Here is a 12,959-nt window from a genome sequence, read left to right as displayed (position 1 = left end):
CCCTTATTAGTTTCTCACAAATATGTATCCAGTATAGTACTTTGTAAAAATGTGCAAACAAGGCCCCTGACCTTGAGTTGGGCTTCACAGCGATGTCTAAATTCCTAAGAGAAGTTACCAATTGGGCTCCATGGTAACAGCTGGCAGGGGGAGGAAAGAAAGAGAAGAAGCTCTCCCCTTCTCAGGTGTTTCCTTAAAGGGTTAACTTGCCAAGAACAGTGAAAGAAAAACCTGCTTTTGTGTGAACTTCTGCAGACTGGGAACTGCTGAGCCCCTCCCCTTACATGCTGGGTATAAAATTCTGAAACTCCCTGAACTCGGGTTTCAGGGGATTGATTGATTACAGCAAAGCGGTGTCCTCTGAAGCTGGCTGCAGCCAAATAAAACTGTTTCCTGCTGCCTTCAGTGCCTTGCCTCGTCTGTCCCTACAACAATACATGCATACCCATGTTTATAGCAGCACAATTCACAATAGCCAAACTATGGAACCAGCCCAGGTGTCCATCAGTGGATGAATGGATAAAGAAAATGTGAGGTATACACACAATGGAGTGTTATTCAGCCATAAAGAAAAATGAAATTGTGTCATATGCAGGAAAATGGATGGAACTCAAGAACATTAAGCTAAATTAACCAAATTCAGAAGGTCAAAGATTGTATGTTATCTGTCCTATGTCGGAGCTAGAGAGGAAAAGGAAAAGGAAGGTGATGGTGTGTGGGGCAGTGTCTCATGAAAATCAAAGGGAGATAGAGTAGAGTGGAGGAAGCAGGGAGGGAAGGGAAGTACTGAGGAATGCTATTATATTGTGTGCATGGACAGTATGTCACGGCAAATCCCATCATTAGGTACAGATGTGATACAGCAATAAAAGTATGGAAAAGAAGAAAAAATATGTTGGGATAGTAGCTGTGATATTAGCAACAGAATGAAGAGAGGCTCCTGATTCCTCTTCCATAGTAAGCATATATTACTACTTAATTCTTTTTTATTAGCTGAATAACACTTCATAATATGGATATGCAAAGTGTTGTTTATCTGTTATTCAGTTGATGACTATTTGGGTTGTTTGTACTTTCTAGCTATCATGAATGATGCTGTTAAGTACATATTTATACTAGATAAAGGTAAAGGTATCGTTTACCTTGGGATTACTTCTTACGTACACTTAGCTACTTTATTGGATTGAATGTAGCTCTCTGCCCCGTCAATACCCATATAGAAAATGTGAATGTGAACTTAATTGGAAACATTTGCAGATGTAGTTGAGGAACTTTAAAGGAGTTCATCTTGAACTAGAATCGACCCTATGTCCACTGACAACTTTCTTTATAAAAAGAGAAGAAAACACAGAGGGGAAGACCATATAATAATGGAGGTAAAAACTGGGAGTGATCCGACACAAGTCAAGGAATGTCAGGGCCCTCTAGAAGACCTGGACAGGGGTAACCCTGTCAACATCTCGATTTCCAAATCCTCGCTTCTGGAAGGAAGAATAAATTTGTGCTATTTAAAACTAAAATAAAATTCCACATGTGTGTATTTGGATTTCATACATCAGAGCATTACACGAACATCATCAGGACTACGTAACAAGACGGCAGTTTCACCTGCACCTGAGCCTCTTGTGCCTGCGTAGGGTCTCTCCTAGACCACCCAGTAGTAACAAGGCACTGTGAAGTCCCGGGCAGCAGGACCCAGGGTAACGTATTAGTGTGGACACTGGATTAGTTTCCAGCCTCCTCCCATGAAGCCTCGGTGACTTGGGTGAGGACTGAGGACAGCAGGGCCAGCCCCACGGGGTTCTCTGTGCACTGTGGAGGCAACGTGGTTGGCAGAGCTCACGCGCAGCACACATTCTGCTCACAATCCGCGAAGCTTCCAGCAGCCGCGAGCGTGGATGGTAATCTCCGCAGCCACGTGTGGCAACAACGGGGCTCCTCCAATCTGTGGGGGGTGAGCTCCTGGAGACAGGCGGCTCCCACGACTGTGTGCTGTCTCCCTGCTCAGGGACTTATTCGTCAGTTCCACTGAAGACTGGACCCTCGTTATAATAATCCTGGTGAGGACCAGCTTTCAGCCAGAATGCTGCGATGTCACTGACGCTCTGCGTTCCACGTCACCCGTGGCCTGGGACCCTGCACTAAGAAGGGATGTGAACTACAGGATGCTCTTTAATGAGGCCCTTTTTTTGCTTAGTTTTTTCCTACTCCATTCTCACGGCTTTCTGTAGAAATGACTCACTCTGCCCAAAATTACCAAATAGAATTTAAAATACCACAATATTTCTGGAATCTCACTGACACATAACAGTGGGGCATTTTTCCAGAGTGAAACTAGATGACTTTTAAGACTGTTTTATTAGACAACGGCAAGCTCCTTGCTGTTCTTTGTTTAGTTAGGAATTCATGTCTACCGAAGAGCAGAGATCCAGTGAGTACCTACAAACTCAAAGGGCAACACCTTTTAAGCCTGATGGGAGTTTTCAGAATTTATTTAAAGTATAGAACTGAATTCCATTTTGTTGGTCCTGGAAAATGACTTTCAGAATGGTTTATCTCTGTTCAAGCAGACCCAGCCTCACCCCTACAGTGCATGCCCCCTGACCACCACCCGCCTGACCCCGAGAACCTTGTTTCCTGATGCTGCCTCAGCCAGGTTTTCTTCCTTAGTCTATCAAAACCCAGTGGCAAGAGCTAGCCCAGGGCTCAGTGTGAAGGGCAAGGCAGTCACAAGCCGTGTGAAGCTCTTCACTGAGTTCACTTGCACTCAGACTATGAAGCGACACAGGGGAATAGGAGAGGTGGAAGGCTGCATAGGAAATGAGTGTCCTGTCTTAGACGGTCAGGGTCTGGTCAGCCATACTTCCCCATCCATCTAGGATCTCTGTACCCTGAACCTGGGGACAGAGAGAGCAGAGGATGTGGCTTTAGGAAACTGGGTGCTCACTGTTGGAATGTGGGGCCAGGCGATAAGCGTGGGGAGGGGCGGGAGCGCTCCTGGGCATAGCTGGGAGATCAGCAAACTCCCCCCCTCACCAGTGCTGGCCACCAGAAATGTCTCTGGACATTGACAAATGTCCCAGTGTAGGGAGGAACTATCCCTAGTGGAAAACCACTAGCCTACCACTTAAAGATGTCCTACCTACAGATTCTTGCCTCATTCTGTGTCAGATAACAACGATGAAAGGAATGAATGAAGGAAGGGGGGGGGGAGGGAGGAAGGGAAGGAAGAAATACAAAAGAAAGGAAAACGGGGTTGCACAGAATGTCCACTACATTTTTCATTGTCACAACTATATTCATAAAAAGTATAGAACTGGCCTTAAAACATTACTGTTCTCCTAGGGAAAAATATTCAAATCAACCAGCTAAAGAAGAGCTTGTTTACAAAGAGTTTCATCAGACAACAATGTCTGGGATTCAGAGGACGGCACCCCAGTCAGAGTAATAAGATTACATCCTCTTTAGTTATGCTTCCTAGAACCTGGGTTGATGTGAGTTTGGAGAACAGAATAAGAAAAGCCAAGACCAATAAATACTTAACTTCAAAGTATTCCTTCAGTTAACAAGTCAGAGACAAAATCTGAACACGTTTTGACTGTTCAAGGGTGACCTTCAATTTTCACCACCACTTTAAGTTCAGAGAGGGTGGGGACCTCGCCCTGGGAAGGAGACAGCTAGAGCCCCTGGTGGTGAAGCGCACACTGCGCTCCGCTCTTGATTACAGTCTGGTCTCTGGTAAGTGCTCACCAAAGGCTGATTTGGTTGGTGTCCCCAGAACACCACTGAGCGATTCCAGGGCAAATCCCCCATGCTCTAAGACAAATACAGATGGAAACTGGCAAATAAGAGAATCAGACATGGTGAGAGACTGGGGGAGGAGAGAAGACTGCAGTCTGCCACCTCTCTGTAAGTCAGTGTGGGGTGGTGCAGATAACCATCGGACCAGGGAGGACAGGGCTCTTCAAGGGAAGCCTTCCAATATATTTATGTAAAATAACTCTATCTTGACTTAGCCAGGTTTTCAAGATAAATAGAAAGTTATTTTCCCCTATATATAATTTAGTAAGGAGTAGAGAAAAGAAAAGGTTCAAAGACTAAAATTTCTTTTTTTCTTTTCTTTTTTTTTTTTTTAATTTCCTGAGTTAAAATCTCTCTCCATATGGACTTGGAGTTGCAATAGCCAAAAATATCATTCCAGAAAGCCAGATTAGAGCTGAACATGACAGCCACGTGAAAACCAATGTGTGTCATGGAACCACCTCACTCCTAGGGTTCCACCAAAATAAATTCTTAATAATAGTTACCTATAATACACCTACTGAAGTGGCACCCCCTTTCTCCATAGAAAAGTCTTAACTGGGCTTTTCCAGAAATCTTCACCATGGCTGATTTTAAGACTATTAGCAAAAGAGTTCATGGTACATAAACTTCCTATTTTTTTTAAGAGAGAGAGAGAGAGAGAGAATTTTTTTAATATTTTATTTTTCAGTTTTTTCGGCGGACACAACATCTTTGTTTGTATGTGGTGCTGAGGATCGAACCCGGGCCGCACGCATGCCAGGCGAGCGCGCTACCGCTTGAGCCACATCCCCAGCCCATAAACTTCCTATTTTCATGTCGACCTGTTTACTTGGCCACTGACCGAGAAGATACCAGCACTCCAGGTGCTGGACACCCCCTTACTAGTTTTTCACACACATATCCAGTATAGTAGTTTGTAGAAATGTGCAAGCAAGGCCTCTGGCCTTGAGCTGGGCTTCACAGAGTCATCTATATTTTTAAGATAAGTTTTACCAGCTGGACTCCATGGTAACAGCTGGCAGGGGGAGGAAAGAAAGGGGAGAAGAAGCTCTCCCCTTCTCAGGTGTTGTCCTTGAAGGGTTAACTTTCCCAAAACAGTGAAAGAAAAACCTGCTTTTGTGTGAACTTCTGCAGCCTGTGAACTTCTGAGCCCCTCCCCTTACACGCTGGGTATAAAGTTCTGAAACTCCCTGAACTCGGGGTTCAGGGGATTGATTGATTACAGCAGAAGCTGTGCCCTCTGAGCCTGGCTGCAGCCAAATAAAACTGTTTCCTGCTGTCTTCGGTGCCTTGCCTCGTGTGTCCCCACAACACTACAGCAGATATCATCTTAAGGATGTGAAGGCATGTTTTCTTGGAAAGCTATGACTCAGTAGTTCAGCACTTGCAGGAAGAACATCAGCCAGTTGCGCTGGGCGCAGCTCAGAGGCATGTTGGTTGCCTTCCGTGGTGAGGACATCAGAGACCTCCAACACCACATTGGTCAGGCTGGCCATCACCAAGTGTGTCTTTGCAGGACCCAACTGGAGGGAGACAGCACCATGTGTGTAACATGCTGGCACAGCAGAGGACCTGGGCAGGAAGCCTTAACTGACATTAACATATGAAGAACCCGGCAGGTTCTGAAGGTTAGGGTGGATTTTAGCTCTCACCGCACCCCTGGCCTTCCTGTGAAGTGGGTAATATCAGCTTTACTTGACAGAGAGGGAGCTGTGGTAAATGACCAGCTCAAGTCCACACGGCTAGTGATCCACCCCAGAGGCAAGTGCAGGCTGGATCTCAACATCTTGCTTTCTGTTCTGCCTTGCCCCCTTCTGACAGTGTCGGTGTCAGGGACCAGCAAGAAGCAAAGTGAGCAATGGACTACAGCTTGGCAGGGAGCATCGGGGGGCCTTCTGCACCCTGCTGCTTAGGTCTAGCTCTAACTGGACTCTGTGAGTCAACTGAACCCACCTGCTCTTCCTGGGTGAGGATTACCTATCCTAGTCAATGGTAGTTATTTGGAAGTTATTTGAAATCCACCTTTGAAATGATCTCAGAGCAAATACAATAGCCTTTAAAACCAGGCATAGAAACAGAATCTAAAAAGTCTACTTGACAGTAAAAGTAATTCTACATGCCCAGAGCTCAACCAAGTTCACAAAGCCCAGTTGTTCACATTGGATATCAAGTTCCTGGATAGCTAAAATGCACAATCCTATACGATGCCGAGATTCACTTTAAAAACTGGTATTAACAGTTTGTGCTGGAGTAATTTATCTGTGACATTGTGGATTATTTGTATTATGGGCGAATTTTTATAGAAACAGTTACATTTCTTAAAAGACATGCTGAATTATTCGTCTCTGCTAATGCTTGTGAAATATGAAACTAACTTTTGAAGTTTATTCCCTAATTTTTCTTTAAAGTTTAGTCTGACCATTTGATTATGCTTATGATGTTTCTATTTTTAAAGGAATCATTTATATTGAAATATATCTTAATTTTCTAACAAACTAAAAACTTTATTATCTTGTGAATCTTATAACAAAAGAAATTTACATCATCATGTTGTTAGTAAAAAATATTAAAACTTTGTTTTCCTCTTGCAGGTCTTTGCACTGCTATACAACATTGTATAGCAATGTTGTATAGCAGTGGTGGTTCATTAATAAGGCAGCTGAATCTGACTATTTTTCCTTTTGAAATGTGTATTATTTCATTGAATGGAATAATTTCCTTCTGCATTAGATCCATCACTAATCATATATGATTATTCTTGTTGTTTCCTCTCAGCTAGAAATACCTACTGTGCTCTCCACCTTCTAATCCTGCCCTGATCACCATTTTCTGGGTTCTCTGGTTCTTTAAATGCCCCTTTGCCAAGGTGCCCTGTAGGAGATGCAGAGGTGCCACCCAGATCCCATTTCAAAGAAGGACTTTCTGTGGTGTGTGGATGATGTTCAGCCCCTTGCCTGGGCAGCCACGCCAAGAGACTGCACAAGGCAGAAACAACCAGGATGCCGGGCAGGCCACGCTGAGTCCAGGTGGCTCACCACAGTGGTCCTGTTTCTCTACCAATCCTGGGCTGCCCTCTTCCCTGGGCCTTGGTCTCCAGTGAGTAAGTTAGAAATCTTACACGCCAACATCGGTCTCAGTTTATACTTCTGGAAAACTTAACCCACATCATGTCCCTTATCTAAGCTTCTACAGCACCTAAGAAGTTAAACTCTACAAAACTTCTACAGTGATCCTGTTAAGGAAGTCTTATCTTTCCCAAATACATTTGGGTCATCCAAGGTCCAATTTCTTTCACCATTGTTTTATACAGTGAGGTACCCACATTATTCCTCCCATTAATATTAAAATGTATTTGCTTTCAGGAACCTGGCCCCTCCTCACTCAAAATATTTCCTCTTGGCTGGCGCACAGGGCTAGATACTGCCATCTGGAAAAATGTCTCATTTCTAAAAAGAACTGTTTATGACATATGTTTCTCAAGATGAAAAGAATAATGATAATAATCATTGTAACTGATGTTACATTTGTGTAGAGATTTAACATTTTCAAAGTCTGTTCACATAAATTATTTGATCTTAACACCACCTCAGGAATAAAATAAATTTAGGAATTGAGGTCCGAGTGACTGATTTGCCCCAAGTCAGACACTGAGGTGGCAGTGATTACAGGGGGGAAAGGTGGATTCCTGTGACCCCATCCTGGGGTGACCTACTGTGTTGCTTCCTGTTTATTGCAGACCTTTGGCCTGTGGTCCCCAAGTCTGAGGCATCTGAATTTGTAACTTGTGCCAGCACCAGTTGAAGTTGGGCTTGTAAGGCCAGGCATGCTACCTGGGCTCTCTGTTCAACTACATATATGTGACACAAAACAGTTTTCTAAGTGTGTTCTCTGTGTGGACCCACTTAGTCCTCACAATGCCACAGCACAGATGAGAGGAAGGTGTCTTATTATCTGCACAAAGAGGAGAAATGCTGGGGACAAATCATGCACCCACACTGTCTGTCTTCAGAGGTGGCCTTCTCAACCGCATGCTACCTGTGCACCAGGCGTTGGGAAGGTCATTGGTAGCAAACTAAATGGATATAAAACTCTTAACTGTGAAAAATATAGGACATTGAAAGGGGAAGGAGGGTGAAGCGGAGAGTTGGTCATCTTCCACTTACAGGGATGAATCACATGAGGATTGAGGGATGACTCAAAGCCACTTACATAGTAATCCATGTCTGTAAATAACCCTTGGATTAATGGTGTCTACACACTTCTGTATTTGTGAGAGTAACACAGTGGAAAAGTCTCCACCAGCAGAAGCAAGATGCAAGAGACAAGTTTTAAGTGCTTTGCTGACTGCTGTGGAATGAGGATTAGTGACATTAGTTGGGCAGGAATGATGGAGGACTGCCATTTGTTGGGGATAGAAAGTCAATTCATCCCGTTGGGCATAAAGTGTCTTTGGCAGAACAGGGGATCAAGGTCAGTCTGTGAACACACAACCACCAATACCAACTTCTCCTTACCGGGTAGGCAGCTTGCTTTTCCAACTGTGGCTCAAGAACAAAGAAGTGTAGTTCACTTTGTCATTAGGGATTCTCACTGAAGAATGCAGAGGATCTGGGTGTCCCTGGTGACCACTGCCATGGTGGCCACCACCTCCTGTCTAGCACCTCTTACTGCTGCCCATGGTTCCATAAGCGTCCCCTCATTTCTGTACAAGGAACTCCCCCCTGCTCCCCCCACTCATCAGCAAAGGGTCTGTGAGTGGTAGCCTTGAGTTGAGCAGCCGAAGCACATACCAGGCCTCCTCTGAGGGGCAGGAGCCATCTCCACAGAGACCCCAGTGCAATGATCCCTTGCTCCTGGCTCTGCACCTGGCTTACTAAGCAGGAGGGCCCTTAATCCCAAGGAAACCAAGACAACAATTCCACAGCCATTCCTTCAACATTTAAGCTTATGTCTTAAAATGTTTCTCTTTACTCCACTTCTGTTTTCCACTATAATTCCTTTCTTTTCAAAAAAGATGTCATTTTTGAGGCAATTAATATCTTCCTAAGGCAAACAGCGTGATTAAAGGCATGGGTTTGGGGGTCAGGATTAGCACTGGATCTAATACTGACCTCCCTTTTTCCCTCTTTTAAGAGCAATGTGACTTTCAGCAAATTAGGAAACAATCTCTTTGTACCTTATTTTTTTTCTCATCTATAAAATGGGCATAGCATTCTCCACTGGGAGGCAAAGTGAAGGTCAAGATATATGCAAAATATCTCACAAATGCTAAGAAGAATAGAAATCATTAACAATGTGGGGGCCTACCCTAGCTTCATGGACTGCATGTCAGTTTATCCTGGCATCTGTGTGGTCTGCACTGAGCCCACATGAAAACATCCCTCCAATCACTCCTCTGTCCAGGCTCAGCCAATGCAGCCTGATGTGGAGATCTACAATGACAGTACTACTTGTCACAACTTGACTCTGGGGTCCTGGTCTCTTCTTCCCAGGGTAATAAGCAGGGAGGAGGCCCTTCAGCAGAGACAGAAGTTGTGTTGGATGGTTTGGGTTACATCTAGCTTCTGGGGTGACAAAGAACAGAGAGTTTGCAAATGGGCATGTTCTTCTCATGCATACATATTTTCTTCTAAATTCTGTGTTGGCCAAGTAAAACAAGAAGATCTGGCCTAAAGAAATGAACTTTGGCCCTTGTTCTGCAGCAATGGTACACTGAAAATGATCAGAGGTGTTACCGCTTTCCTCCAGGCCTGAGCTCTCCAGTTCCACGACGCCCTCCCCTACTGGAGGAGTGCTTGTCCCCTGCTTCCCAGCAACCCTCAGAGATGCAGTGCTTTATCTCAGCCAGGAGCACCTGGAATATTTTCTGGAGCCACAGAAAGGAACAATAAATATCTGCTGAACGCACAGATGGATTGACTTGAGCAGCATCTTTGCTGTAGAGGAGGGTTAAAGAGCTCCCATGTCCACATACAATAGCTCTGCCCAGGATACTACATCACAGGACGCTGCTGTGTCCCTGTGCACACTGCTGCACATTAATATGTGGCTATTGGAGTACAAGGACTCTCAGGACAGAGCAGCAGTCCTGGTGTTGTAAAAACCCACACCTGGGACAGAAACCCTCAAAGTTCCACTGCTAGTACATGTGAGATGCAGGGCTGTGTTTTATATAATGTAGAATTTGTCAAGTTAACAAGGAACAGATTCAGCACACCATGCTTCAGTAAATAACTTTGCACTTCATGTTTTTGAGACCATCACTTAGTTTGCTGCAAATAGCTCTATAAGCTGTGGAAGCCACAAAGGACAAGTCTGCAAATATTCAATTCTAACTGTCATAGGAAATAATAGTTATGCATGGGATGTTTACAGAAAGCAAGGCAGATTATATCACTTTTAATCACTAAAAAAATTCCCCAGCAGTTTAAAATTTCTACCTGAAGGTATGAATCGGCACAAATATTATTTGCAATGGAAAATAACTCCATCCCCTCCCCTAGGTCATCATCAATTGCTAATTATGTGGATAAAATTGTAATTAAAAATAAATGCACAAACCATGCCAAAGTTTTCTAAGTAAGAAGCAGCTACTTAAAGATTATGTGGGCATTTCTTTCCAATGAATATAGAACTTAAGAATAAAACCTGTCTTTCCAGAATATCCTAGCAAGAGTCTGCTGGATGCTCCAGGAAGGTAGCTGCTTCTTTTTTAACATCCATCAGCAGAAAATGAACTGCTTAAAATCCAGACGGTTACAACATGCAAGGTTGACCTTAACAGGTACAAAATTGGTCCAGGAGGATTTGCAATATTGCCCTCCTCTTGCCAGCGGGTGCTGCTGTGCACCCACAGTGACAGTTGAATGAAAGGTAAGGCACATGAATTTCACACACAAGCACCTGTAACATCTCCAGGAAACCCTGTGGATGCGGCTGCTCCAATCTAAAATCTACAGGGTTCACCGCAGGAGAAATGAAGGTCACTGACTGACATTAAAACTGACATGGCTCACATTTCAAAGTATCAATGCAGATAAAATATTTCTTCTATGTTTTCATAAGTAACTGACCCCAAACACGGCGGCTCAGTCATCTATATGCTACAGCTGAGATTTCAAAATTGGGCCTTCCCACTTATTTGTAATAGCTCCTAAAAGCTCTACATGAATTTCTAATTTATCATTTTATTTAATTGGCTTCAGGAAAATTCCATTAAATTCAGAAGGGGTTTTAAAAAGGAGAGCACTCTAAATAAAAAGAACTTGCATTCTTTTCAATGCACTGTATGAAACGGATTTGCTTTATTTCAAGTCAGCAAACATTTAAATCATCCACTGACTGGGGGTCAGTCGTGTTGGTGAGCTCATCAAGCCTGGCTCCAGCCCTTCAAGCAGCCTGTGAGGGTGCAGAGTAGACTGGGAGGCAGCTCGGGGTTTTTTCACCTCTTTCTGGACTGTCAAAATGGGGGCACTCCGTAGCAAGTCTGTCTTTTTCCTGTCTCTGGGTCTCACTGTATCGCTGCATTTTCCCTTCAACATGTGACTCCATCGGCCAGTCGTAGAGTCAGCCTTGCCTGTGACTGTATAGAGAAAACAAGGACCACGCTGGGGAAATGAAGCACAAGGAGAAGAAAAATAATGCCAAAGGTGCAGACTTTGGTTGGTTCATTGAGTAACTTCTTTGTGGTAGGGACTGATGCAAATTTTAAAATGTCTTAGCCTCAATTTCTTCATCTGTAGGATGCAAGTCCAAATTATTTTAAATTAATGTAATGAAAAACTTCTAGGTGATTAAGGGCTACATTTGAATATTCGAACGCTATATTTAAATCTCATTCTTTGTGGAAGGCTTTATCCAAAGGACGGGGCATGAACGTTTTCCGTCAAGACTGGATTAGACTCAGATGTGTCACACTTTCCCAGGAAATAATCTGTCGTAGCAGAAGTAGATGGAATTTACCTCCATGCATGTGGGATACAAGATGAACCTTGCTTCTGCTTGAAGCAAGAAGACCTATCTTTGAAGTTTCCTCTTTCTTCTTAAAGTTATAAGATTTTTCCCTTCTACTCTACAATATACTTCTACTTGTGATATAAATGTCCCATTATCCATCAGTTAAATCACAGTATTTGCTTTTCTGTTTGATGCTATGGCAAATGGACATCCTAGGCCCTCCCCATACTTACACAAACATATTCTTTTCCCCTGGCATGGTGCAGTATGTTTGACGTGCATCCTGTTAGGGTGACTAGTTGAAATATACAGCCCCGGGTGCACAAACCAGGCCTCCTGGTGCTGCAGCACAAACCCTTACAACAAATTTTCACTATATAAATGAAGCCACTTACCGACAAAGGCAATGTTAAAACTGCAGGTACAGGATTTGGGGAAGATGGCGGCGAGGGGAGTGCATTGCCCCCGTGTGCTGCTTCACTGTGTGGGAGTATGACAAGTCAGGATGGCTAAAGGCTATCTTGTTAGGAATTTCCAGCAATAGTGGGGTGCTCCGGAACCTGGAGGAAGGATTTCCATCGCACGAGGATCGGCTACGGGGACTCAAACGCGAGAGGTTTGTCGCTCGGAGGGTAACACTGCTTATTCAGCAAATCGCCCCGCGGCTAGAGTCTGCAGCGCGCACTGGGAAACGAGGAGATAGCGACGCAGAGATACAGCGCTGCAGTTTCTGCCAGCCGTGCAAGCACCGTACTCAGGGCTGAATTCTGGGTTCGAGACGGGGGAAGGAAGCGGTCCATCTCGGTTCTCCACACCGGTCAGACCACAGAGGAGGCCAGAAGCCACCATGTTGTAAAGCTGAAGTCACCATCCCTGTTTTCGACTGACCGCAGCTCATTCAACCATAGAACAGGTAATTTCAGGCTGCCATTCGCCTGTGGCTTGCAGACAGATTGCTAGGGTTCAGTGCCTGGGTGCTTCTTAGAACCTGATCTTATCGGAGCGAACACCGAGCGCGGGGCGGCCGAGTTCCGGCTCCCGGAACTGCCCTGGCCCAGGACTGGGGAGCCTGCGGAGGCTGCTTCTTGGACCCTGCTCCTATCAGAGCATACACCAAGCACTAAGCGGCCGAATTCCGGCTCCCGGAACTGAGCCCGCGGGGATTGCTTCTTGGAGCCTACTCTTATCGGAGCTTACAC

The 12,959-nt window shown here is 44.5% G+C and overlaps 1 protein-coding gene across 10 annotated transcripts in view; it reads right to left on the bottom strand.

Moving 5' to 3' along the window:
* Positions 1-12,959, bottom strand: part of Prkn (parkin RBR E3 ubiquitin protein ligase) — a 1,173,661-nt gene that overhangs the window by 546,764 nt on the left and 613,938 nt on the right. The window lies entirely within an intron of this gene.

The sequence above is a fragment of the Marmota marmota genome, unplaced genomic scaffold, assembly GCF_001458135.2.
Source record: "Marmota marmota marmota unplaced genomic scaffold, marMar, whole genome shotgun sequence".
Taxonomy (NCBI): Eukaryota; Metazoa; Chordata; class Mammalia; order Rodentia; family Sciuridae; genus Marmota; species Marmota marmota.
Note: the sequence above shows the minus strand (reverse complement) of the source record. Positions and strands in the feature narration are given on the sequence as shown.